Raw genomic sequence first — 27,217 nt, forward strand, 5'->3', positions numbered from 1 at the left:
GATTGGCTGTGGACAGACTGGAGCGGGGCTCTTGGCTTTAGCGGCCTTCCAGCCCGGCTGCTCTATTCTTAATTCCCTGCTCTAGGGAAGCGACCAAAGCTTTCACCTCTGCTCAGGACGAAACCCTGAGACTAAGAGCCCCGTGTGACGGCGCGTTGGGGGTTCCCCGTCTCCTGCACCCCGAAATGGCACAAACAGACTGCACCAGCCAGTGGAATTGAGGGTGGTTTATTGCTCCTCCAGCACAGCGCAGCACAGATGTAGTCTGGTCACAGGAACTGGGCTAGGATGCCTCAGGCCCCCTTGAGATGGGGGAGACTGGGCCCCTAAACTCCAGCCCCTTCTCCTAGGCTCTTCTCCATGCCCTCCGACAGCCAGCAACCAACTCACTAACTTCCAGCCCTGCCCCCCAGCCAAGGCAGCATTCCACCTTCCTTTGTTCCTCTCCATGGGGGGTGTCTGGCCACTGGTTTGCATAGTGACTCATCCTGTTTTGCTGGGTCGTGGTACCCACGGCAGCCAGTGGGGGTTCCCCCAGAGCCAGCAGCATAGAAACCAGCCAGGTACCCCCACTACGTCACACCCCGCACCCTGGATGATCCATGTTTGCTGCGCTTCTCCTTCCCCCTGCACCTGCCATACCCCAGGCAAGGCCAAATTTCTCCTGGGAAACGAGCCAGAATGTACCTGTCCGGATGCCCCGAACTCACATTCCTAAGCGCGTGTTCTTGGAATGACAGGAGGGACATGGAAATCAAATTACTTCTCCATACAGCAAGCAAAGGCAGTGACCGGAGCGGGCTTTGAACCCCAGGCTCGGTTTGGAGACCAGAACACCCAATGAGAGGACAGATAGGCCCTGGAGTGGCCGCTTTGTTAGACCACTCGGCCGCACTGACAGCGCCCGCGGGCAGTTTCTTTCTAGCTCCGTTTTCTTAAATGTTTGCGCGGCTCGGGAGTGGCCAACATCCAAGGCAGGGGTGGCTCTAGGCACCAGCAAACCAAGCCCGTGCTTGGGGCGGCACATTGCCAGGGGCGGTGTTCCGCCCCCCCCCCCCAGAGACGCTGGTCGGAGAACTCCTCAACTCCTGACTCTTACGGCCCGACGCGGGCCTGCCTGTAGCCATTGGAGGGGGGGGGGTGTGACGTAGTGGGGGTGCTTGCTGGGCTGTGGTGACCCCTGCTGTCTGGAGCAAGACCCAGCAGGGAAAACCTCATTATGCAAAGCTAATGCCAAACTTGTTGAACCAGTGGCCAGACACCCCCCCCCCATGGAGAGGAACAAAGGAAGGTGGAAGGCTGCCCTGGCTGGGGGGCAGGGCTGGAAGTTAGTTAGTTGGTGGCTGGCTGGCTGTGAGCATGGAGGAGACAGCCTAGGGAGAGGAGCTGGAGTTTAGGGGCTCAGTCTCCCCCCAACTCAAGGGGGCCTGAGGCATCCTAGCCCAGCTCTGTGACCAGACTACATCTGTGCTGTGCTGTATCCTGGAGAGGCAATAAACTTCCTCTATTCCACCGGCTGGTGCAGTCTGTTTGTGCCATTTCGGGGTGCAGGAGACGGGGGACCCCCAACGCGCCGTCACAGGGGGGGCGGAGCGCGATGGGCCAGCAGCGAACCACCCTCCGCAGGTGGGGTGCGAGGGGCAAGTCGCGCTCGCAGCCCCGCCGTGATTGGTGGAGGCGCCATGACATCACGGTTCCGGGGCTGCCTCGCTGCCTTCCCTGGCACCAGGGAGAAAAGTGCGCCCTCTGGTGAGCGCGAGAGGGTGTCGCAGCGGGGCCGGCGGGGAGTCGCGGGCGGGGCGGCCCCGGCAGGAGCGCTGGCCACGCGCCCATCCAGTCACCTTCCCGGCGCAGCTGCCGCTGCCCAGCACCCAGCGGCCGTGGGGCGGGGAATGCCCGAGGGAGCCTCCCATGAAGCAGACTCCGGCGCCCGGGATCGTTCGCGCTCCTCTGACTGGCACCAGCCAGCGCGGCCCGACGTGCAGGGGGCGCACCCTGGGCTCTGAGAACAGCAGCGGCGCCCGAGAGCTACGGCCCTGGTGGGGAACCGCTCTCCCCGGGCTGTGCGGGGCAGGCTGCACAGAGCGATCCGGGGCCGGGCAAGGGGCAGCCCAGGTCACTGCAGCCAGGGACCGCCCTGCGAGCCAGGTGCCTTCAGTCATCGCTCCGCCTGCCTTGCGCTTACTAGTGACCCCTCCGGCCGGAGCGGGCGCCCGTGGCCAAGGCGTATGCGGGAGTGTGTGTGGGGGGGGGGGGGGAGCGCGCATTGGCAAATGGGGGGCGACTCTCCCCCCCTTTTCTCTGCCTCAGTGCTGGGCGCGGGGGGAGGGGAGAGCTGTAGCCTTGGTGGGGGCGGGCAGAAGGAAAGCCCTGCCTGGGCCAGAATGATTCAAGCAGAGGTGCGTAGGCTGCGGGGAGGGGAGAGCTACTTTGCAGCCAGATCTGGTTGGTCTGGCGGCGAGGAGCCGCTGGAGGGGGCCGCGACTCAGAGATTGAGGGGGAGAAGGTGTCCCTGGCCTTGCCCGTTATGTTTCCCAGCTGTGTCCCTACGCATCCCCTGGGGGACCCTTGCCACTTTCTCCCCTCCCCTAGGGCGCTCCGACGTTTCCTCGCGTGCTGTGGGGAGGGGACATGAGGGTTTGGCGGGGAGAGAGAAAGGAGACAAGACGGAGTTCGGTCAGTGGGGGGGAGGTGGGAGAGGGGAGCGGACTGGATCTGGTCAGGGGCTGGAATCGGATTTGTCTGGGAGGGAACAGAGGACGCAGGGTGGATTAGATGGGGGACAGAACGGGGGGGGGGGGACAGACTGCATCCAGTCACTGCGTCCGGTCTGGAACGGGAGGGGGGATGGAAGGGGTACCTTAGTGCCAGGAGCTCTGCTGTAGCAGAGACACGACTCCAGACAGCCTCCTTCCCTTTTTTTACCAGGGAGGAAGAGGATGGGGTGCTCATGTCAGGGTGTCCCCTCCTACCCTGTATCCTAACTCCACAGAATGGAAGGGGGCACAAGAGAGTTTGGGATGGAGTTTTCTGGTTGCTTTTGAGAGTGGTACAGGGCTAGGCCAGGGTTGAGCCTTCCTTAGCCCCACTGCACCACCTCCCCGGAGCCACCTGTGGTAACCAGTGTCCAGCTGGAGCCAGCTCTGAACACCAGTCTCAGTCATGAATCCCCTCCTGCACACCAGCTCCCTGCCCCAGGCTTAGCTCAGAGCTCATCTCACACTCTAAATCCCTTGGCCCAAAACTAGATCTTGTGCCCCAACCTTCTTGCCCTGTCGGGTGAAAAGGAGGAAGGATGGCAGGGAGGGGGAGAGGGAGGATGGAGTGAGAAAGGATGGGGCTTTGGAGAAGGGGCAGAAAGGAGGTGGGGCAGGGGTATCTGGCTTTGAAGTAGAGCCTGGATTACATATAAATTTGAAAAGCGATCTTGTGCTTAAAAATGTTGGAGACTCCCTGATTTAGGGGAATGAAACCTACAGCAACTGTGCTTCCTCAAAAAGGGACTGGGAGACTTGCTGGGTGAGAGAGAAAGAAAATCCTTTGTGGTGACTGTGACGTAGTGGGGGGTACTTTGCTGGTTGCTATGCTGGGCAGTGGGTTGTGAGTGACCTCCACTGGCTGCTGGCTGCAGCACTGCCCAGCAGGGCTGGGGATGAGTCATTATTCAAGGGGGCTTCAAACCTGTCTGACCAGTTAGCTCTGCTGGAGTGGAAAAATGGGAAGAAGGGGAGTAGAGCCCTGGCTGGGGGCAGGGCTGGAAGTGAGGGAGTTAGTTTCTGTCTGGGAGCATGGAGGAGACCGCCTAGGGAAAGGGGCTGGAATTTAGGGGCCCAGTCTCCCCCATCTCAAGGGGGGGCTGAGGCATCCTAGTCCTGCCCTGTAACCTGATTACATCTGTGCTGTGCTGTATCCTGGAGAAGCAATAAACTCCCTCTGCTCTACTGGATGGTGGAGTTTGTTCGTGCCATTACGGGGTGCAGGAGACGGAAAACCCCAACGCGCCGTCACAGTGACACCCCTGAAACATAAGAAGGAAAGAAAAACCCTTTACTTGTGGGGCACGGCCTGGAGGTGGCACCCCCGGAAACCCTCACAGCCCCGGGGCTGGGCACTCACCCGGGTGCACTGGATCTCCCTGGCAGTCCCTCCTCTAGCTGCCGGGTGAGGAGAGAGTCCGGGCGGTGGGTTCGAAGCTGTAAGTTCCATGGGGAGCCCCCCGTTCTAAGAAGGAGCCTCAGCCCCTTGTGAGACTGGAGGCGCAGCGCGCTCCCGGGCACTGGCATAACCAGGGCTGCCCCAGGGGCCCGTTTGTGTCTCTAGCACAGTAACGCAGGGCGGGGTCCGCCGCTCTCAGGCTGAGCTCTTTGTGGATCTGCTGCCCCCTTGTGGCGAACGGGGAAACGCAGATGCAGTAGCCCGGGTTTTTGTCTGATCACCAGCCGGTTTCGTGTCTCTGTGTCGCTCACACAGTAATAGCGGGCGGTGTCCTCGGGCCTCAGGCCGGTCATTTGCAGATAGAGCAGATTGTTGGGATTGTCCCTGGAGACTGTGAATCGGCCTTTAACCGAGTCTGCATAGCGCTTGGTGCCCCCATCCGCACTAATGTCAGAGACCCACTCCGGCCCCTTCCCGGGAGCCTGCCTCACCCAGCTCATCCAGTAGCTGCTGAAGGTGAAGCCGGAGGCTTTGCAGGAGAGGCGCAGAGAGTCTCCGGGCTTCTTCACATCCCCTCCGGACTCCACCAGCTGCACCTGGCACCGGGCACCTGTGAACAAACACGCGACACAAATATTAATATCAAATAGGAAAAACAAAATCTCCGTCCGCCTCTCCAGCGTTTTTAGTTACAAAATACCTGGCAAAGCTGCCACCACGAAGATTAAATAGACCCAGAATTTCATTTTCCCCGTTGCTAGGGAGAAGAGCTGGCTGGTAACTGTACAGACACCGGGGCTGCGGGGTGTCTCTCCGGGTGCAGCCTAGGGAAGAGAGAGACACCAATTTAAACAGGCACCGGTCACCGTCATTTGCATATTCCCCTCCTTATCAGAGACACAAACGCCTTCCCTGAACGAGCCGAGTCACTGCCATGGAGTCTCCGGCAGAAGGAATCTCCTTCGCCTCCCTGTGCGTTTGTGCAGCGCCTGGCACAACGCGGGTCCCGGGGCTCTCACAGCGCTGGGCAGTTAGGGAGAAATGACGTCACTGAGCTCGTCATAAATGTCTAGGGGTTCCTGGGGATCGGTTGTGATGAAGGGAAAGATTTTCACTGGTGTTCGTGGGTTTCGGCTCACTGGGGGCGGGATCCGCGTTTGTTGGGAGCCCGGAGGTGCGAACATGTCTCCGCTCTGGTCAGGTTCGGTGGGAATTGCAGCTCCAGGCCCGGGGGCTCAGGGCGCTTTAATTCGATTTGGTTCCCGGATTCCACAGACGCTCAATGCGATTCCTTTACGCCGCTTGGAACACGCGAGCCCCAGTTCGCACTGTGTCTGTGTGACGGCGCGTTGGGGGTCCCCCGTCTCCTGCACCCCGAAATGGCACAAACAGACTCCACCAGCCAGTGGAATTGAGGGTGGTTTATTGCTCCTCCAGGATACAGCATAGCACAGATGTAATCTGGTTACAGGAACTGGGGCTAAGAGGTCTCAGTGCCTCCCTAGAGATAGGGGAGTCCCAGCCCCCCTCCCCAGCTCCTTCTCCCCTGCCTTCCAGACAGGAACTCACTCCCCCTCTTCCAGCCCTGCCCCCCAGCGAGGGCAGCATTCCACCTTCCTTTGTTCCTCCCCATGGGGGGTGTCTGGCCATACTCATTTGCATAGTGACTCATCCTGTTTTGCTAGGTCGTGGTACCCACAGCAGCCAGTGGGGGTTACCCCAGAGCCAGCAGCATAGAAACCAGCCAGGTACCCCCACTACGTCACAGTCTGTAACTCCCCCTCCCCCCATGCCATCCCTTTCCCGCTGCGCTCGGTGAGTGGCCAAGGCCGCTGGCCCATTTTTGGCCGCTCACCCGGACGGGGATGCGCAGCCGGAGGGAAGCTTCCTGCCGGCAGCCAGGCTATCCGTAGGCAGAGAGGCAGGTTACCGGGGCTGGCTCAGGGCGTCCCTCCCCCCCCCCCCAGCCCCACCCCACCTCACTCCCCGTGTCCCGGCAATCGTTGGGCGGGGGAGTTGCAGATGCCCGTTCCGAGCCCTGGGGGGGTTGTTTCCGTGTTCTCTGAGCCTAGGGAGCGAGGGGAAAGTGCTGCGGAGCCTGTTGCGTCCCTCTGCCCCTGGGCATCCATTTGCCCTCGGTCCCTAGTCACAGCCCCAGGGAGACACCCACGAGGGCCAGGTGAGAGCAACTGCAACCGCCCAATAGTGCCCCGCTCCGGTCAGGGCGTGGGGCGGTAACAGGCCATCGCGGAGGGGCCGGACAGTTCCGACGGGAGGCGCATGCGCGGTGACAAATGCATGCCCTGTGCGGACCCTGACTCGTCAGCGCCCCCGGTGGATAATTTCTTCCTCCCGTCCCCTCCCCCCAACCTCAGGTGGGTTTTGTGCAGGCGGAGGGCCCAAAGGCTAGGAGTAAGAGGTCAGTCTTCAGGAGTAAGGGCTCCCCTCCCCTTCTATCCTCAGCCAGCGTCTGCTCTGCCAGCAATGGCCCCGCTTGATTTGCATGTTCCTGGACCAGCGCCATTTTTTTTAAATTTACAAGCTCAGGACTAACTGCCCGCATCTCCACCTAGCAGGGAAACAGGGCGTTTGAAATAAAGCCCTAGTTCTAATGACCTGTTATTCCTCCTGCAATGAGGTTTAACAGGTAGTTCGAAACAGGGCTTTATTTCCAACTCCCATTTCCCTGCCACATGTTGACTTGGGCAATTAGTCCAGGCTTGTAAATTTTGAAAATGGCGCTGGGCTGGGAACATGCAAATCAAGTGTGGGATATTTAAATCCCAGGCTTGATTTGCAATTCTGAATTCCTACATTTGCAGCCCTAGTTCGAATCAGTCTGCAGGTGTAGACATACCCACAGGGTATTTAGAAATAATGTTGCTGTGTAAAGATTGCCTCTTCTCTGCTCCTGCCTCTCTCTGAGAGAGAGGAAAAGAGGCGTTAAATGTCCTGAATGGCTCCAGGGAAAGCCATTTTTGTATGGGCCCTGCTGCGCTCTGTGTCACTGTGTGTCTGGCGCAGTAACAGGCGGCGGTGTCTACAGCTGTCAGCGAACGCAGCTGCAGGGAAACCTGGTTCTTGGCCGTGTCTGTAGCGATGATGATTCGGCCCTGGAAAGCAGGCGCATAGTTGGTGCCCCCATTGGGTCCATAGATTTTCCCCATGTATTCTAATCCTTTCTCAGGAGCCTGACGGTTCCAGGCCCAATGGTAGCCAGAAGAGATGGTATAACCAGACACAGAGCAGGTGAGAGTGACGGTCTCTCCAGGCTTCACCTCCCCCAGACCAGACTTGAACAGCTGCAGCTGAGTGAAGACACCTGGGAAAATCAAAGCTGAGGAAAGCAAGAAATAGTCACATAACTAATGTCTGGTTCTGCTCTGAATTCTCTTACGTGCCCCCACGGACACTGACAGCTGGGGGCGGCGAGAAGAGCAAGGAAAAGCAGCAGAGGTTCCATTCTCGTTCCCAGGCACTGAGGGAAACTCCCCAGCGGGCTGGGCCCAGCGAGTCTGTGTCTGGCCAGAGACTGAGGCTCCTATTACCAGTGGCTAGAATTTAACAGGAACCCCTGTGACGTAGTGGGGGTACTTGCTGGGCTGTGGTGACCTCTGCTGTCTGGAGCAAGACCCAGCAGGGAAAACCTCATTATGCAAAGGTGACTCAAAAACCTGTCTGACCTGCGGCCCCCCCATGGGGAGAAACAAAGGGAGGTGGAATGCTGCCCTGGCTGTGGGCAGGGCTGGAAGAGGGGGAGTTAGTTCCTGGCTGGAAGGCAGGGAAGAAGGAGCTGGGGAGGGGGCTGGGACTCCCCTATCTCAAGGGGGCACTGAGGCCTCTTAGCCCCAGTTCCTGTAACCAGATTACATCGGTGCTGCGCTGTGCTGGAGGAACAATAAACAACCTCCATTCTACTGGCTGGTGAAGTCTGTTTATGCCATTTCCGGGGTGCAGGAGATGGGAAAATCCCGACGCCTCATCACAACCCCCAGCAGAGATTTGCATGCGGGTTCCCCCAGCGGGTATAAGGGACGGCAGAGGAGTGTGTGTTGGGGGGGGGGGTTAATGAGAGCTCAGTACATCGCGATGTCCCCGCGGCATCCTAGAGAGGCCTGTCGCTAGGCTCAGCGCACAGGGAATGGCAGGAGCGGGCTGTGAGATGCAGTTCGGAGGGGGCAGAGGACTGGGTCCCGCCGTGGGTCCCAGGATACGCCTGTGATCAGGTATTTGCTGGCGGGGACTCCTGTAACCCCCTTCATCTGTGGGGGGAACACTTGTTACCAGGCGGTGTCTCTGTCTTGGCGCATTGGCTGCTCCAAAACGTGCCGGGCACCTGCCATGCTACAGACGATGCCCAGTTGGTGCCCAGAGGCGGGAATCTGTCCTGGGAGGGGCAGTTGGGGAAGGAACCGCAGCTGCAGGGAGAGAGGCTGGTTTCTGCCCCAGAGAGGGACAAACCGCTTTCTCGAAGGGGAGTCGGGGGGATTAAGTTGTGTCTCATGGAAGCTGCGGCAGAGAGTCGTAGGAGTGGAAGGGAACCGAAGGTGTCCCCTAGGGCAGCGCCCTCTGCTCCTGGAGTGTGACCAATTATCTGGTGTTCTGCGATTTCAGGGGCAGAGCCACTAGGGGGAGATGGACCTGCTCCCGCTCTCTCGGAGGAAGTCAGAGCTGGGTCATTAGCAGGAGGGGCCGGGGTGCACATAGGGAATGTCTTGGTGAAATAACCTCACATTGGCCCCGCAATCTCTGCTCCCTCCTTGGCACTGACGTGTCCGTTTGGAATCTCCTCTGAGCGGGAGGGTCACATCCGGGAGCAGCTCAAACATGCAAAGGGTCTGGCCAGCGGTAGACTGGTGAGTCTGCACCAAGGGGACCAGCGGGCAGATGGCCTACGCCCAACTCTTGAAGGCAAAGGTGGAGCGACAGTGACATCACAACGGCCTTTGGCTGATTGGCTAATGCCATGTCAGGAGATAGTGACCTCACAGGGAGACTATGACAACAGCCAGGTGGGACAGAAGCAATCTGAGACCTTCGTGGCTTTGCAACAGGAAAGAGATGGTCCCAGATGTGGGCGCAAGCGAAGAGGTGCCTCTATGGAGATTTCTCCCCCCTTTTCCCAGGCGAGTGTGATGAAGCATCGCGCTGTTCTGTCTCCTGGCAGGGGGGTTCCAGAGTCTGGCTGGACACAGAATGTCCCGCTGCTGTTTCCTCCGCCCACTGGCCAAAGGGCAGATGCAGTAACTGAATGGAGAGTGCCCGTCTGTCTATCTTTGTCGGCCTGTCAGTCTGTGTCTGTCTGTTACATATCCTATGACACAAACACATGGGAACAGATATGCGGTGCTAGTGTAGGATTTCGCGAGTCTTTCCCTGACAGGATTAACAACCAGGGCCGGATTAAGAAGGGTGAATTATCTCCCCACCGTGGCTGTAGTGTGCAGAGGAGGGGTGGAGGTCTTTTTCCTTCTCAGTCAGGACCCACATCACTGAGGATTTCTTTTTTTCTTTTTTTCTTTTTTTTTTGCTTCTCACTTGTGTGCCCCTCCCCCAGCTGATTTTTTGTGGGTCAGCAACCCCTGACCCCCAAAAAGGTTTCCCAACCATATTGTAGGCCTATAGTCTTCTCTGCTCATGTTTTCCTGTGGCCCTCTGGGAAACAGCAAAGATCTGCGTTCCAAGCCGTTGCTAGTTCAGACCTGATCGCACAAAGACACAGGGAGCTGGACCCAGATGACTTTGTTTTTACTCCGCTTGCAAACCCCGTTGCTGGGCGCGGGATTCCCTGTGGAAGTGCTGCCCCCGCGCGGCGCAGGGGAGCACGACTCTGCCGCTGGAGTTTTTGTATCAGCTTCTCTCGATTCCCCTCGCTGTGCGTCTCTAACATACAGTAATAGCGGGCGGTGTCCTCCGGCTTCAGACCGGCCATTTGCAGGTGCAGCAGGTTGTTGGGGTCATCTCTGGAGACGGTGAATCGCCCTTTTACCGAATCACTGTAGTATGGGCTAGACCCGTGAATCCGGGCGAGCCACTCCAGCCCCTGCCCGGGAGCCTGCCGGACCCAGCCTATCCAGAAGCTACTGAAGGTGAAGCCGGAGGCTTTGCAGGAGAGGCGCAGAGAGTCTCCGGGCTTCTTCACATCCCCCCCGGACTCCACCAGCTGCACCTGGGAGCGGGCACCTGGGAAGAAAGAAGCGATACGAACATTAGTATCAAAATGCAAATGCAAAACCTTTGTCGTTCTCTGCGACGTGTTGAGCTGTAAGATACCTGGCAAAGCTGCCAAAACGAAAACTAAATCGATCCAAAACTTCATTTCTTTCGTTACTGTGCGGGGCAGAGCTGACTGGTGACTGCACAGACCTCGGGGGCTGCGGGTTGCTTCACCGATGTAAATAGGAGCCGGTCACCGTCATTTGCATATTCCTGTCCTTATCAGAGACACAAACGCCTTCCCGTAATGAGCCGAGTCACTGCCATGGAGTCTCCTTCCCCCTCCCTGGCTGATTGTGCAGCGCCTGGTACAGTGCGGGGTTCCGATCCAACAGACGGTCAATAGGATTCTTGCTGCTTTATTCCCCTAGGGCAGTGGTCACCAACCAGGAGATGAGGGTCTACGAGTAGATCTTGGAGCCTTTGACAGGTGATCAGGACTGGTTGGCCAAGAGGCTCTCAAGCCCAGCACCACAGCTACCCCTCCCCTCACTGCTGTGCACCTCCTGCCCTTTCCCTTGGAGCCGCCTCTCCCGCCAACTCCCAGGAGCCTCCTGCTTGATCTTCGGAGCAGGGAAGGGAGAAGAGGGGGCACTGATGTCAGGGTGCCCCCTTTCTCACTCTTTATCTTCACAGAATGGAGAGGGGGCATAGCAGGGCTTGGGATGGGTGGAGTTTGCTGGCTGCTTTTGAGAGTGGGGTAGGAGCAGGGTAGTGATGAGCCTGCCTTAGCCCCACAGTGCCACCACTCAGGAGCCACCTGAAGTAAGCAGTGTCCGGTTGGAGCCAGCTCCGCACCCCTGCCCCAGTCATGAACCCCCTCCTGTACCCCAAATCCCTGTCCTAGCTCTGAGCCCCCTGGACCTAAACTCTTACAGATCCTGTACCCTGAACCCCCTCCTGCACTGCAAGTCCCTTCTCCAGGCTTAGCTCAGAGCCCCTCTCTCACTCCAAATCCCTTAGCTCCCCCTTCCAGAGACTGTGCCAAAAGCTTCTGCCTGGTGAAAGGGAGGGATGATGGAGTGAGCAGGGGCAGGGCCTTGGAGAAGAGGCACAGAGGAGACAGGTGTGACGACGCTTCGGGATTTTCCCATCTCCTGCACCCCCGAAATGGCATGAACAGACTTCACCAGCCAGTAGAATGGAGGTTGTTTATTGTTCCTCCAGCACAGCGCAGCACAGATGTAATCTGGTTACAGGAACTGGGGCTAAGAGGCCTCAGTGCCCCCCTTGGGATAGGGGAGTCCCAGCCCCCTCCCCAGCTCCTTCTTCCCTGCCTTCCAGCCAAGAACCCACTGTGACGGCGCGTTGGGGGTTCCCCGTCTCCTGCACCCCGAAATGGCACAAACAGACTGCACCAGCCAGTGGAATTGAGGGTGGTTTATTGCTCCTCCAGCACAGCGCAGCACAGATGTAATCTGGTTACAGGAACTGGGCTAGGATGCCTCAGGCCCCCTTGAGATGGGGGAGACTGGGCCCCTAAACTCCAGCCCCTTCCCCTAGGCTCTCCTCCATGCTCTTCCACAGTCTAACTAAATTCCCCTCCAGCCCTGCCCCCGCAGTCAGGGCAGCATTCCACCTTCCTTTGTTCCTCTCCATGGGGGGTGTCTGGCCACTGGTTCAACCAGTTTGGCCTTATCTCTGCCTAGCCAGGTTTTCCCTGCTGGGTCTTGCTCCAGACAGCAGGGGTCACCACAGCCCAGCAATTACCCCCACTACGTCACAGTTCTCCCCCCTCCGAGAGCGAACTGAGCAGGGTCACTCCGCTCGTGACCTAGGGAAGTTCGGTTCCTCTGCGTGGGAACCCGCCCCGGGGACATGGGTGCTCCCCTTGACTCAGGCCGGCCGTGGCAAGGCCCCACATGAGCTGGCTTCCCTCTGTCCACTCGCCGCCCCGCTCCAGGGCGACTGGCGCAGGCCTGTCCTCGGGGGTCACACCCACCCTTCCGCTGGCCTTGATCTCTGGCCAGGGTCTCTCGGGCCGGGGCCATGAGCCCAGTGAGCCTTCTCTGGACAGCCAGGGCGGCTTCCACCCCCGAAGCTCCATCCAGGGAGGTCTTCCCCTCCCATAACTCTCTCAGCAAGCCCAGAGGGTCTATCTGGGGTAGAGACCCCCAAGCCGCTTTCCTCCTGTCTTGGGCCTTCCCGCCCCTCTGGCAGGAGTCACAGGACCGGCAGTACCGCTGCACGGCTGTAAAGATTCCCGGCCAATAGAAGTGCTGGAGCAGCCTCAGCCGGGTGCTCCGGATCCCCCGGTGGCCCCCAACGGGGACATCGTGGGCCAAATACAGCAGCTTGAGGCGATACTTTCGGGGGACGACCAGCTGCCGCTGGACACCCCATGCCCTCGCCTTCCTGGGGGGGAGCCACTCACGGAACAGGAGCCCACGCTCCCGCAGGAATCTCTCCTGGCCACCTCTCCCCCGGGGCTGAGCTGCATGGAGGCCAGCCTGGTCCCTCAGCCTCTGCAAGGAGGGGTCTGCCTGCACCTCAGCCTGGAATTCAGCTGCTGAGGCAGGGATCGGGATCTGTCCCCCACCTCTGCCTAGGTCCGGAGTCCCAGCCTGGCTGGACCCCGTGTCCACTGGGATGGGACCCTGAGGACGCTGCCAGGAGTCCTTCCCTGGACCCACGTTGTCGGCCCCCCGCTGGCTCTGGCTCTGGCTCTGGCTCCGGGTAGTGACTAGAGCCCGCTGGGATCCATGGGGCCACTCCTCTAGGTCATTCCCCATCAGCACCTCGGTGGGCAAGTGCGGGTGCACCCCCACTTCCTTGAGGCCCTCCTTGGCCCCCCATTTCAGATGCACCCTGGCTACAGGCACCTTAAACGGGGACCCGTCTATGCCCTTCAGGGTCAGCTGCGCGTGGGGTAGTATCCGCTCCTGGGCCACTATGTCGGATCGGGCCAGAGTCACCTCCGCCCCCGTGTCCCAGAAGCCCGTCACCTTCCTACCATCCACCTCCAGGGGTATGAGGCACTCGCTCCGCAGGGGCCGTCCTGCCCCCACCCGGTACACGGAGAAATCCGCCTCCTGAGAATCAGACCTCCCAGGGGAGGTGCACTGAGCATCCTTCCCCTCTCTCTGAGCTGAGGTTTGCCTGCCAGCCCCTGCCTCTGGGGCAGCCTGCCCTTCCTCCCGCCCCAGCCAGTTAACCCTGGAAAGTCCCCGGTCCCGGGACCTGGTGCACTGAGTCCTCTTGTGGCCTTTTTGCCCACAGCGCTGGCAAGTTAGGCTTTGGGCTGTCTCTGTCCAGGCCCTGGCTGGTTCTCTGGGGCGCAGACGACCTGTTCCTTGGTCTCGCCCCGTAGTTGACTCCCTCCGTCGCTCAGCCGAGATCCGGTCTCTGCGCGGTTCCCTTTCTCTCCGGGACTCCCGTTCACACCCGGACCGGCTCTCCGTGAACTCATCCGCCAGCCTCCCGGCCTCCTGGGGGTTCTCTGGTCTCCGGTCCTTGAGCCACAGCCTCAGTTTGGGTGGGCACGCTTCATAGAACTGCTCCATCATGACCAGCTTGAGCAGCTCCTCTGCGGTCTGGGCTCCGACTCCAGACACCCACTTGCGGCAGTATTGCGCCAGGCGGGAGGCCAGATCCACATAGGTCTCCCGTGGCCCTTTCTGTACCCCCCGGAACTTCTTCCTGTACATCTCGGGGGTCAGCCCGAACTTGTGCAGCAGGGCCTCCTTGACTCGGTTGTAATCCCCGGGCTGTAGGTCCTCCAGCTGACTGAGCACTCCGGCCGCCTCCTGGCTCAGTGCGGGGATGAGCTCCTGCAGCCAGTCAGCTGGGGGAACCCGTTGCAGTCCACAGGCCCTCTCAAAGGAGCTGAGGAACCCGTCTATGTCACCCATGTCCTTCAATTGGGCCACCACGGGCCTCTCCAAGCATCTGGCAGTCCTGGGACCCTGGGGCCCATCCGCACTTGGCGCAGCCGGTGCCCCGCCGGTTCTCCGCTCTGCCATGGCCAGCTCATGCTGCCGCTGCCTCTCTCGATCTTGGCGATCCCTTTCTCGGTCCTGGCGGTCCCTCTCTCGGTCCTCTACTTCCAATTCCTTGATCCGCAGCTGGATCTCCAGCCGCCGCAGCTCTGCTTGGCTGGCCCCTGCCCTAGATGGGCTGCAGCTTGCAGGCCTCCTGGGGGAAGCTGTCTCATCTCTCCTGTGGGTTCCAGCGCTCCTCCCCCTCTCTGAGCCTGACACACTCTCAGGGGGGGTCTGGCTGCTTCCCCTGGGGACAAGATCCTGGCCCTGTGGCTGGTCGTTCTCTTCTAGCTGAGCAATCAGCTGGGCCTTGGTTGCTTTCTGCACAGGCAAGCCCCTCTCTCTGCACAGCCCCACCAGCTCTGCCTTCAAGAGTCGGGCGTAGGCCATCTGCCCGCTGGGCCCCTCGGTGCAGACTCACCAGTCTAGTGCTGCAGCGCCCCACGATTCCCAGGAACCGCTTCGCTCTGTCTCCAGTACGCCTGGCTCCAGGGCTCTTGCTTCTACTGCGCCTTGTCGCTCGCCGCTGGAAGCTTCATCCACGGGGTGCCGTGGATCCCACTCCTGACACCAGTGTGACGGCGCGTTGGGGGTTCCCCGTCTCCTGCACCCCGAAATGGCACAAACAGACTGCACCAGCCAGTGGAATTGAGGGTGGTTTATTGCTCCTCCAGCACAGCGCAGCACAGATGTAATCTGGTTACAGGAACTGGGCTAGGATGCCTCAGGCCCCCTTGAGATGGGGGAGACTGGGCCCCTAAACTCCAGCCCCTTCCCCTAGGCTCTCCTCCATGCTCTTCCACAGTCTAACTAAATTCCCCTCCAGCCCTGCCCCCGCAGTCAGGGCAGCATTCCACCTTCCTTTGTTCCTCTCCATGGGGGGTGTCTGGCCACTGGTTCAACCAGTTTGGCCTTATCTCTGCCTAGCCAGGTTTTCCCTGCTGGGTCTTGCTCCAGACAGCAGGGGTCACCACAGCCCAGCAATTACCCCCCACTACGTCACACCCACTAACTCTCTTCCAGCCCTGCCCCCCAGCCAGGGCAGCATCCACCTTCCTTTGTTCCTCTCCATGGGGGGTGTCTGGCCACTGGTTTGCATAGTGACTCATCCTGTTTTGCTGGGTCATGGTACCCACGGCAGCCAGCGGGGGTTACCTCAGAGCCAGCAGCATAGAAACCAGCCAGGTACCCCCACTACGTCACAGTGCAAGGGTATTTGGGTTTGAGGTAGATCCTGAGTTGCATTTAAATTCAAAAAGTGATCTTGTGTTTTAAAAGGTTGGAGACCACTGTCCTAGGGGCACATTACTCCCAGTTCGGTCTGTAATTTGAACTCCTATGTCTTTCACCCTGTTTTCTGGCTTCCCTGGGGCCGGCCACGAGTGGGCCGGGCTGTTTACCGCCCTCCTGCTTCTCCCAGAGTTGGCCCACCGGACGGGACCACGCCCCCTGCCGCAGGCTTATCCCTGCAGTAGGGGCAGCTCTCCCCATTGGTTTCTACGCAGGGGGCAAAAGGACTGTGTTTATTTTTCTTTTGGGACTGCGGACATAATTAGGTCACCTCGCAGGAAAGCAGCTAGTTTCTGTGCCTCTGTGTTTCGAACATACTGTTACTGATACTGTTTTAAGCGGAGGATTTCTCCTAATGAAGATGTCCCCGCAGCCCTGTGATGTAGTGGGGGTACCTGGCTGGTTTCTATGCTGCTGGCTCTGGGGGAACCCCCACTGGCTGCCGTGGGTACCACGACCCAGCAAAACAGGATGAGTCACTATGCAAACCAGTATGGCCAGACACCCCCCATGGAGAGGAACAAAGGAAGGTGGAATGCTGCCCTGGCTGGGGGGCAGGGCTGGAAGTTAGTTAGTTGGTTGGGGTGGCTGTCGGTGAGCATGGAGGAGGCAGCCTAGGGAGAGGAGCTGGAGTTTAGGGGCCCAGTCTCCCCCCAACTCAAGGGGGCCTGAGGCATCCTAGCCCAGCTCTGTGACCAGACTACATCTGTGCTGTGCTGTATCCTGGAGAGGCAATAAACTTCCTCTATTCCACCGGCTGATGCGGTCTGTTTGTGCCATTTCGGGGTGCAGGAGACAGGGGACCCCCAACGCACCGTCACACTGGTGTCAGAAGTGGGATGCACTGCACCCCGTGGATGGAGCTTCCAGCGGCAAGTGACAAGGCGCAGTAGAAGCAAGAACCCTGGAGCCAGGCGTGCTGGAGACAGAGCGAAGCGGTTCCTGGGAAGCGTGGGGCGCTGCAGCACTAGACTGGTGAGTCTGCACCGAGGGGCCCAGCGGGCAGATGGCCTACGCCCAACTCTTGAAGGCAGAGCTGGTGGGGCTGTGCAGAGAGAGGGGCTTGCCTGTGCGGAAAGCAACCAAGGCCCAACTGATTACCCAGCTGGAAGATAATGACCAGCCACAGGGCCAGGATCTTGTCCCCAGGGGAAGCAGCCAGACCCCCCCTGAGAGTGTGTCAGACTCAGAGAGGGGGAGGAGCGCTGGAACCCAACGGAGAGATGAGACAGCGTCTCCCGGGAGGCCTGCAAGTCATAGCCCATCTAGGGCAGGGGCCAGCCCAGCGGAGCTACGGCGGCTGGAGATCCAGCTGCGGATCAAGGAATTGGAAGTAGAGGACCGAGAGAGGGACCGCCAGGACCGAGAAAAGGAGCGCCAAGATCGAGAGAGGCAGCGGCAGCATGAGCTGGCCATGGCAGAGCGGAGAACCGGCGGGGCACTGGCTGCACCAAGTGTGGATGGGCCCCAGGGTCCCAGGACTGCCAGACGCTTGGAGAGGCTCGTGGTGGCCCAATTGAAGGACATGGGCGACATAGACGGGTTCCTCAGCTCCTTTGAGAGGGCCTGTGGACTGCAACAGGTTCCCCCAGCTGACTGGCTGCAGGAGCTCATCCCCGCACTGAGCCAGGAGGCGGCCGGAGTGCTCAGTCAGCTGGAGGACCTACAGCCAGGGGATTACAACCGAGTCAAGGAGGCCCTGCTGCACAAGTTCGGGCTGACCCCCGAGATGTACAGGAAGAAGTTCCGGGGGGTACAGAAAGGGCCACGGGAGACCTATGTGGACCTGGCCTCCCGCCTGATGCAATACGGCCGCAAGTGGGTGTCTGGAGTCGGAGCCCAGACTGCAGAGGAGCTGCTCAAGCTGGTCAAGATGGAGCAGTTCTATGAAGTGTGCCCACCCAAACTGAGGCTGTGGCTCAAGGACCGGAGACCAGAGAACCCCCAGGAGGCTGGGAGACTGGCAGATGAGTTCACGGAGAGCCGGTCCGGATGTGAACGGGAGTCCCGGAGAGAAAGGGAACCGCGCAGAGACCGGATCTCGGCTGAGCGACGGAGGGAGTCAACTACGGGGCGAGACCAAGGAACAGGTCGTCTGTGCCCCAGAGAACCAGCCAGGCCCTGGACAGAGACAGCCCAAAGCCTAACTTGCCATCGCTGTGGGCAAAAAGGCCACAAGAGGGCTCAGTGCACCAGGTCCCAGGACCGGGGACTTTCCAGGGTTAACTGGCTGGGGCGGGAGGAAGGGCAGGCTGCCCCAGAAGCTGGGGCTGGCAGGCAAACCTCAGCTCAGAGAGAGGGGAAGGATGCTCAGTGCACCTCCCCTGGGAGGTCTGACCCTCGGGAGGCAGATTTCTCCGTGTACCGGGTGGGGGCAGGATGGCCCCTGCGGAGCGAGTGCCTCATACCCCTGGAGGTGGATGGTAGGAAGGTGACGGGCTTCTGGGACACGGGGGCGGAGGTGACTCTGGCCCGATCCGACATAGTGGCCCCAGAGCGGATACTACCCCACACGCAGCTGACCCTGAAGGGCATAGATGGGTCCCCGTTTAAGGTGCCTGTAGCCCGGGTGCATCTGAAATGGGGGGCGAAGGAAGGCTTCAAGGAAGTGGGGCTGCACCCGCACTTGCCCACCGAGGTGCTGATGGGGAATGACCTAGAGGAGTGGCCCCATGAATCCCAGCGGGCTCTAGTCACTACCCGGAGCCAGAGCCAGCGGGGGGCTGACAACGTGGGTCCAGGGAAGGACTCCTGGCAGCGTCCTCAGGGTCCCATCCCAGTGGACACGGGGTCCAGCCAGGCTGGGACTCCGGACCTAGGCAGAGGTGGGGGACAGGTCCCGATCCCTGACTCAGCAGCTGAATTCCAGGCTGAGGTACAGGCAGACCCCTCCTTGCAGAGGCTGAGGGACCAGGCTGGCCTCCGTGCAGCTCAGCCCCGTGGGAGAGGTGGCCAGGAGAGATTCCTGCGGGAGCGTGGGCTCCTGTTCCGTGAGTGGCTTCCCCCCAGGAAGGCGAGGGCATGGAGGGTCCAGCGGCAGCTGGTCGTTCCCCGAAAGTATCGCCTCAAGCTGCTGTATTTGGCCCACGATGTCCCCGTTGGGGGCCACCGGGGAATCCGGAGCACCGGGCTGAGGCTGCTCCAGCACTTCTATTGGCCGGGAATCTTTACAGCCGTGCAGCGGTACTGCCGGTCCTGTGACTCCTGCCAGAGGGGCGGGAAGGCCCAAGACAGTAGGAAAGCGGCTTGGGGGTCTCTACCCCAGATAGAGGACCCTCTGGGTTTGCTGAGAGAGTTATGGGAGCGGAAGTCCTCCCTGGATGGAGCATCGGGAATGGAAGCCGCCCTGGCTGTCCAGAGAAGGCTCGCTGGGCTCATGGCCCCGGCCCGAGAGACCCTGGCCAGAGATCAAGGCCAGCGGAAGGGTGGGTGTGACCCCTGAGGACAGGCCTGTGCCAGTCTCCCCGGAGCGGGGTGGCGAGTGGACAGAGGGAAGCCAATTCATGTGGGGCCTCACCACGGCCTGCCAAAGTCAAGGGGAGCACCCATGTCCCCAGGGCGGGTTCCCACGCAGAGGACCCGAACTTCCCTAGGTCACGAGCGGAGTGACCCTGCTCAGTTCGCTCTCGGAGGGGGGAGAACTGTGACTTAGTGGGGGTACCAGGCTGGTTTCTATGCTGCTGGCTCTGGGGGAACCCCCACTGGCTGCCGTGGGTACCACGACCCAGCAAAACAGGATGAGTCACTATGCAAACCAGTGGCCAGACACCCCCCATGGAGAGGAACAAAGGAAGGTGGATGCTGCCCTGGCTGGGGGGCAGGGCTGGAAGGGAATTTGGTTAGTTCTGTCTGAGAGCATGGAGGAGAGCCTAGGGAGAGGAGCTGGAGTTTAGGGGCCCAATCTCCCCCCAACTCAAGGGGGCCTGAGGCATCCTAGCCCAGCTCTGTGACCAGACTACATCTGTGCTGTGCTGTATCCTGGAGAGGCAATAAACTTCCTCTATTCCACCGGCTGGTGCAGTCTGTTTGTGCCATTTCGGGGTGCAGGAGACGGGGGAGCCCTAACGCGCCGTCACAAGCCCAAAGAACGCCCCGGGCACAGAGTCACTGACTGACTGCTAGAGTCACTAACATGCCTCCCCTCCATGGCGCCTTGGGCAGGACACACACGGGTACCGGCAGGGGGGGAACAGGACCAGAGTCGCCCCCAGGTTCACAACTTGCTCTGAACGCAAAACCCCACCGCGCTGGGGCAAAACCGCTTCCCCTTTTCTATCAGTCCCGGAGTGGCGCTGTGTCCCTGTGTCTCTCGGAGCAGCACTAGGGGGCGGTGTCCGCAGCTGTCAGGGAGCGGAGCTGCAGCGAGACCTGGTTCCTGGCGATATCTGGTGAGACGGTCACTCGGCTCTGCAGCGCTCTCGGATACTCAGTGAACCACCTACCAGACCGGTACCATGAGCACCCAGCCAATCCGGCCGCGGGCTGCCGGGCCCAGTCGCAGGCGACTCTGGTGCTGGAAACCGAGTCTCCGAGATGGTGCAAGTGAGTGTCAGGGACTCCCCGGGCTTCGCCGCTCCCGGCCCGTTTCCTTCAGCTGCACTTGGGAGAGGACACCTGGGAGGGAAACACGGAAATGACAGAGTGAGCCGGGCCCTGTCCTCTGGGAGCGGGGAACATGTGAAGATCAAACATCCTGACACTGCACCTAAGGGAGTGAGGCACCCAACAACCACAGAATTGCTTTCGAGTCCGGGCATCTCATTCCCTTAGGCTGCTTGAACAGCTTCTCTTCTGCAGTCAGTGCAGCAGGGATCAGCCCGGATCCGCAATAGTCACGTAGCTGAAGAAGCCTCCAGCAAGAAGAGGAAAATCAGTAGCAGGTTCATCTCCAGTGAAGGTGCAAACGGGCCCCCAAATTTAGGACCCGGCATTTTTCTGCCTAGGGGGAGACTGAGGCTCCACCCAGCAGAGGCCAAGGGCTCCGGGGAAAGGATTTGCATGCAGGTTTCCCAAAGTGACCATAAGGGATGACGGGGTGTGAACTGTGTCCACGGGTGGGGATCTGTGTCTCGGACGCGTTTTCCGCGGGGACAGGGAGCTCAGCTCAGCAGCGGGTGTGTGAAAATGTTGAAATTGCCTCAGGTACCTGGGAATCCGAATTCAGGGTGTGTAAATGGAATTCTGTAGTTTCACACTAAAATTCTCAGCCGCAAAGGCAAGCGCAGGAAGGACCCTTGTGCTGCATGAAGGTATTTACGGTACATGCCACCTCACTTGTGATTTTCGCTCGTGTTGGGAAGGAACACGGGGGAGTTAGGAACCCTGCGACACACAGTTAGAGTTCGGCCACCTAATGCACGTCTGTGGGCGCGGGGCGGGGAGAAGGATGAGGGGAGTGACAGAAATCAGGGGGGACATCACAAAACGGGTGACGTCACCGCAGCGACTCAGCGAGTCTCCTGCTTGTGCGGTGGATTTGCCGAGAAACCCCCCGCCCCTCTGCCGAGCCGCCGTGAGGAAAAGTCCCGAAGTCTCATTGTCCCTGCGGTGCGGGAGGGGAAAGTTCTGGTGGCTGCACAGAGCCAGGGGGCTGAGGGTTGTCCCTGCCGGTCCCTCGTGGGTAGGGAGCGAGAGCGATTCCGGCAGGAAACACGCACTGGCCAGGAGCACGCTTGGGAGCCGCCCTGGACCGGGCTCTAGCTGGCGGGTTAGTTTGCCGGGCTCACTAGCAGGTGTAGAATGGAGGCCGGGAGGGCCTTGCCGCTAGAATCGATCAGACATGGACAAGGACGGATCCGAGAACTGCCTGTGTCCCGCGCCGCGACAGCGGGCGGGGTCCTCGAGCTGCAGGACGGTCAGGGCCGGGCACGGAGGGGTTAACACGGGCGGGAGGTTTTTGTGACATTCACACCGGTGCCTGGTCCCCTGCCAGAGCTCGGAGGGGCGGTAATTCGGAAGCCTGAGTTTTTGCATGATCGCAGCCTGGTTTCGTGTCGCTGTGTCTCTCGAACAGTGATAGCGGGCGGTGTCCTCGGGCTTCAGGCCGGTCATTTGAAGTTGCACCGTGCTCTGGGAATTGTCCCTGGAGATGGTGAATCGGCCTTTCACGGAATCCGCGTACGCGGTACCTAAACTGGGGTTTATATGAGCGACCCATTCAAGCCCCTTCCCGGGGGCCTACCGGATCCAGTCTATGTTGTAGCTAGTGAAGGTGAAGCCGGAGGCTTTGCAGGAGAGGCGCATAGAGTCTCCGGGCTTCTTCACATCCCCTCCGGACTCCACCAGCTGCACCTGGCACCGGGCACCTGCAAATACAAACCGGTTCTTAATATCGCTATAAAATCAGCCCTAACGCACCATTCCTCCAGCTGGGCCAGTGACTCAGAGGCAGAAAATACCTTCCAAAGCTGCTGCGACGAAACACAGAAGGCGCCAAAGTGCCATTGTCGCTAGTGCTGGAGGGGAAAGTTCTCAGCGTGGTAAACGCACAGACCCAGGGAGCTGCGGATTGTCCCCGCGGGTGCAGCCTGGACAGAGGCGGGACAGATTTAAACAGGACGCCGACTCCCTCATTTGCATACCCCGCCTCATAAAAGACGCACGCTGCTCCTGCCGGGGATCTGAGTGACGTGCCCAAGGGCCCGGGTGTAGGAGTCAGACCGCCCTGGCCTGGGTGTGTGTTCGTAGCGCAGGGCACTGGGCGCTGGGACGCTCCTGACGCTTTCGGACCTGGAGGAGCGAGCAGCTCCCTGCAGTGACTGTGTCTCCTCACGCAAGGGAGGGAGGGACTGGTGACTCTCAGGGGTTGGGGGGTGATCTCTGGAGCCCCCTCCCATGCGCAGAGGGCCCATGGAAGGCCGGGCGGTGGCTCTGTGTCCGGGAAGGAGCCGTGCCCACGGAGCCACCGGGCCGACACCCCGCTGGAGAGGGGAGATTTCCAGCCCCACGGAGGCATCTCATTCCCGTAGGCTACCTGGAACAGCTCCTCTTCTGCAGTCAGTGCAGCAGAGACGCCCAATAGCCACGCACTTGAAGGGGCCTCCAGCTTAAAATGAAAATCAGCAGCAGCTTCATCTTCAGTGAAGGCGCAAACTGCTCAGCAGCCAGGCCCGGCCAGGTCTGTGTCTGGGGGAGACCGAGTTCCTAGGGCCAGGGGTTGGTATTTAAAGAGGAACTTCCCTGGAAAGGTTCCCCACAATGAACATAAAAGGGGGCAGGGTGTGAGCTGAGTCCACAACTGGGGTCCGTCCCTGGGACGCGACCTAGTCCCAGCCACTGTGTTCAGGTCAGCGCAATGTGAAGCCACGTGAGGTATTTGGTCGCTCAAACTCAGTTAACAAACATTTAACCCTCTGAAGAGTCTTTGAAATTTTCCCCCAAATGTAAGCGCTGGGGGCGACTTCTTAGGAATGAAGGACATTTCTGAGAAGAGAAATTACACCCCTTCTCCTGTGGCTTTGGTGGGCATTTCAAAACGTCCCACGGAAATTAAGGACCCAAATGGCATCGAAATTCAGTAGGATCTGGGACTTCAACTCTCAGTCTCAGTTTTTAAACATTTTGTTCAAAATGTCTCCATTTGTGCATCCCAAAATTTCCAGGCAATTCACAATCACCATTCGGAAGTTTTGGCCTCGGGTCCTTATCTGATCCCTACCGCTACGGGATCCGCACCCTTCACAGGCTGTTACGGGTGCAGGCTCGCTACAACCCCAGCCTCCGGCGCGCTGTTACTTCCCTTCTGCGGGGAACTCCTAAGAAGAGTAAGGAATCGAACCCGAGAGCCTATTTCATGCACTAACCATTAGACGGTTCTCCCTCTCCCCAGGGCAGGGCAGTGCGATGGGAGCCGTGCGTTCTATGCATGCTGGAAGAGGCTAGGACAGACATTTGCCAAGGCAAACAGTGTTTATTTGGAGCTGTCCGGAGTCTGCGCTTACTTTGCGCTCCAGTCACCTGATCCAACGCCCGTGGAACAGAACGGGGGTGCCTGATTCAACGCCCGGAGCAGCTCCCAAGTCGCAGAGGAAATGTGTGTGAACAGGTCTCTCCCCGCAGGGCAGAGCGGAGCGGAGCTTCCCCTGCAGCTGCCTGAGAGGAAACAGCCCGTGACTCAGCGATGGCTCTGCCAGGCAACGCGGGTTTGTGTCCTAGCCCGGCGGGGCTGTCACTCACTGTGTCTCTCGCGCAGTAATACAGGCCCGTGTCTTCTGCCGTCAGGCCGGTCATCTGCAGGCTCAGCAGGCTGTTGGCGTTGTCCCTGGAGATGGTGAATCGCCCTTTGACTGCCTGGGAATAATATATATATGTTCCGCTGGTGCCACTAATGTAGGCGACCCAGTCCAGTCCTTTCCCGGGAGCCTGCCGGACCCAGTGCATCTTGTAGTCTGCGAAGGTGAAGCCGGAGGCTTTGCAGGAGAGGCGCAGAGAGTCTCCGGGCTTCTTCACATCCCCTCCGGACTCCACCAGCTGCACCTGGGAGCGGGCCCCTGGGAACACAGACCGGTTATCAGTATTGGTATCACGAAAGGAGAATGTAATATGCTCCCACCTCTGCCGTTATTCAGAGGAAGAAAATACCTTCCAAAGCCGCCACAGCCCAAACTACTAGGAGCAAAAGATTCATTGTCCTCGGCGCTAGCGGACAAAGTTCTGCGGGGAGTAGCCGGTCACTGCCCAGACCCAGGGGGCTGCGGATTGTCCCTGCGGGTGCAACCTGGGCAGAGAGAGGCTCTGATTTAAACAGGAACCTCTCTCCGCTATTTGCATCCCCCGCTGCTTATAACGGACCCAACCTCCTTCCCTTAACTCTGAATTTCTGGCTCGGGGCGGAGTCAGACCCTCCCCCGCTGTGTCAGAGCAGCGCCAGCTCCGGGGCGCTGGGTTAAAGGGGAGAGAAGCAACTGCCGGGTGTGAGCCCAGTTCCGCGGTATTGAATTTAGGGCCCGAATGTCAACTAATTATCCCGTCGTGGGGAGTGAGTCCAGGACTCTGCCCGTGTGCTCATGGCGTCAGGGGGTCAGTGCCTGACGATGGGGGGTCGGGTCACTGGGTGGCACGGCGCTGGGACACTCACCGGAGGGTTACAAGTCAAGGGCTGGCGAGCGCGGTGTGTCCGGCAGCCTGTCCCCAGGTGCGGGCGGGGAATGAGGATTTGGAATCATTCCAGGGGAGTGACCCGGGTTCTCATAAACCGCCGGGGAAGGCAGCGAAGGGGAAGCAGCAGGAGTCGGTCACTGGAGCGGGGATTTGTGCAAAGGGGATTCGAAGGGGGAGGGTCTGTCCAGCTGAGAGGCCGCCTAGTGCGACGGGCAGAGCGAGACAGCCTGGATTTTTCCCAGTCACAGCAGCGAACAGCGGGAGGGAGGGGCGCTGTGAGGCTGGAAAGTTCTGGGTTGTAGCCAAAGGAGGCCTGGGATTGTGGCAGGTCATTAGCGGGGCTGGGACACACACTGCGGGCTTGGGGGCTTTTGCCAGGGGTGTTAAACCTTTTCCTGCAGGGCTCGCATCTGTAACAACGCTCAGGGTTTCAGAAGGCAAATTAGCGATCAGCACTGCCCCAGCGAGCCAGTCTTCTGAGAGACGGGACATGTATATATAGAGAAAAATATTGATATTGAATATAATAATGTATATTGCCCAGGTCCAGATTAAGAAAGGCGCTTCAGTGGCTTCATCCCAGAACCCTGGAGTTGCGGGGGGAGGGAGGCGGGGAGAAGAGACATTGGCTGGGACTCATGGAGCTGTCCCGGGAACCACCTCGCACCTCAGCACCCTATCCCAGCCCTGAGCCCCCTCCCGCACTGCAAACCGCTTGGCCCCAACCAACCTTGGCCCCGTCTGCACATTAGAAATATCACCCCAACCTCAGTGCAGAGCGTGCACCCCTAGTCGGAGAACTCAGCCCCTCCCTCACACACCTTCTGAGACAACACGGTTGGGGTTCCCCCATCCTGCACCCCTATAGCAGCGAGAACAGGCTCCATCAGCCAGCAGACTAGAGAGGGGTTTATCGATTTTCCAGAATACAGCACAGCATAGACTTGATGTGGCGATAGGAGCGGGGCTAAGATGCCCCAGACCCTTTAAGGCAGGTGCCTGAGCCCCTAGTCTCCAAGCCCCATCCCTAGGGTGTTTCCATCATGTTTCCAGCCCCAGACTAACTCTTCCCCCCTCACATACTTCCTTTGTCCCAACCTCCTTCCCTCCCCGCAGCCAGAACCGGTCAAGCCAGTGTCTGGCCCCCCTGCTGGGCGTGCTCACAGACAGGACCAGGAAGGACAGCCCAAGCCTAGCGACAGCAAGACACCCCTCTACATCGCACCCTCCTCCCTCCAGCCACAGTCCGGTCTCTCTGAACCCCGCATTTTTTGGCCTTCCCCGCAGAGCCTAGGAGCTCCCGGGAAATCGCATCGCCCCGGGCCCCAGAAGAGTTTTTCCTGCTCTGCCTGCGCCTCTCACGTTCTCACCGCCAGTCCGTGTATCACGTGGTGCGAGTGGGTAACTGGCCCGACCAATCAGCGAGCGAGATCATCCGGGCAGGTTACCCGGGTTGGTAAATAATCCGCTCGCCCCGCGTTCTAACAGCACGTGCTGCAGAGGGCGCCGGGAGACACGTTTTGGCGCCACCTGCCGGGCCAGCCCCGCAGTCTGAGCGACGCTGGTTTCAGCCGGGCTCTGTGGGAGACCGGGCCAGGCCCGATGCGCAGGGCGGAGCGTCTCAGTCAGACCCTCCGTGCGGGGCCCTGCTCGGAGACAGGGGATTGGGCTCCGCGGAGCTTGACTCGCCTCCTTTCCCTTCCCCTCCTCAGCCCCTCGGCCAGTGTCTCCCCGCTTCTGATGCGGACTGAGTGTGACCGGGCCCCAGTGACCCCAGACAACGCGCCTCCCCTTTCGCACTAGCCCCGCTGCGCTCTGTGTCCCTGTGTCTGGCGCAGTAACGGGGCGGTGTCTGCAGCTGCAGGGAGACCTGGTTCTTGGCGATCTCTGCAGAGACGCTGGTCCGGCTTTGGAGAGACGCGGCAAACCACTTGCTCCAGAATATCCAAGCTACCCACTCCAGCCCTGTCCCGGGGTTTGGGAGCTGCCGGACCCAGTTCCATGAGGATAGAGACCCGGTCACAGCACAGGTCAGGCTCAGGGTCTCTCCGGGTGTCCCTGCGCCTGGCCTGACTCGACCAACTGCACCTGCGAGCGGACACGTGGGGACAGGGAAACAAGACCATGGAAGAAATGAGCCAGCCCACGAATCTCTGGCCCTGACCCCAGTTCTCCTGCTCCCGAACACACACTCACAGCCGGGGGCCGAGAACCGGGAAAGGAAAAGCCACAGAAATTTCATTCTCGCTTTCGTGCACTGAGGGAAACTCCCCAGCGGCCTGTCCCGGCAGGTTTGTTTTTGTTCATTCCCTCTGGGGCACCTCGAACTGGCCACTGTGGGCAGACAGGACACTGGGCTAGAGGGACCTTTGGCCTGACCCAGTCTGGCCCTTGTCGTGTTCTCAAAAGAGAGAATCTTGTCGCAGCGCGTATCACGGTGGGTCCCAGCTGGGGCAGTGATACGTGCCGGTGTCCCC

General features: G+C 59.9%; 1 long non-coding RNA gene and 1 gene segment (V, D, J or C); one reads left to right on the plus strand and one right to left on the minus strand.

Annotated features, from left to right (window-relative positions):
• The window catches only part of LOC106732485 (immunoglobulin heavy variable 4-59-like), a 104,150-nt gene that overhangs the window by 13,088 nt on the left and 63,845 nt on the right, over positions 1 to 27,217 (minus strand).
• Positions 9,158 to 10,473, plus strand: LOC142821224 (uncharacterized). Its single transcript, XR_012898126.1, has 2 exons — positions 9,158 to 9,281; positions 10,079 to 10,473. It is a non-coding gene; the product is annotated as an uncharacterized LOC142821224 (long non-coding RNA).

This window comes from Pelodiscus sinensis, chromosome 30 (assembly GCF_049634645.1).
Source record: "Pelodiscus sinensis isolate JC-2024 chromosome 30, ASM4963464v1, whole genome shotgun sequence".
NCBI classification, from domain to species: domain Eukaryota; kingdom Metazoa; phylum Chordata; order Testudines; family Trionychidae; genus Pelodiscus; species Pelodiscus sinensis.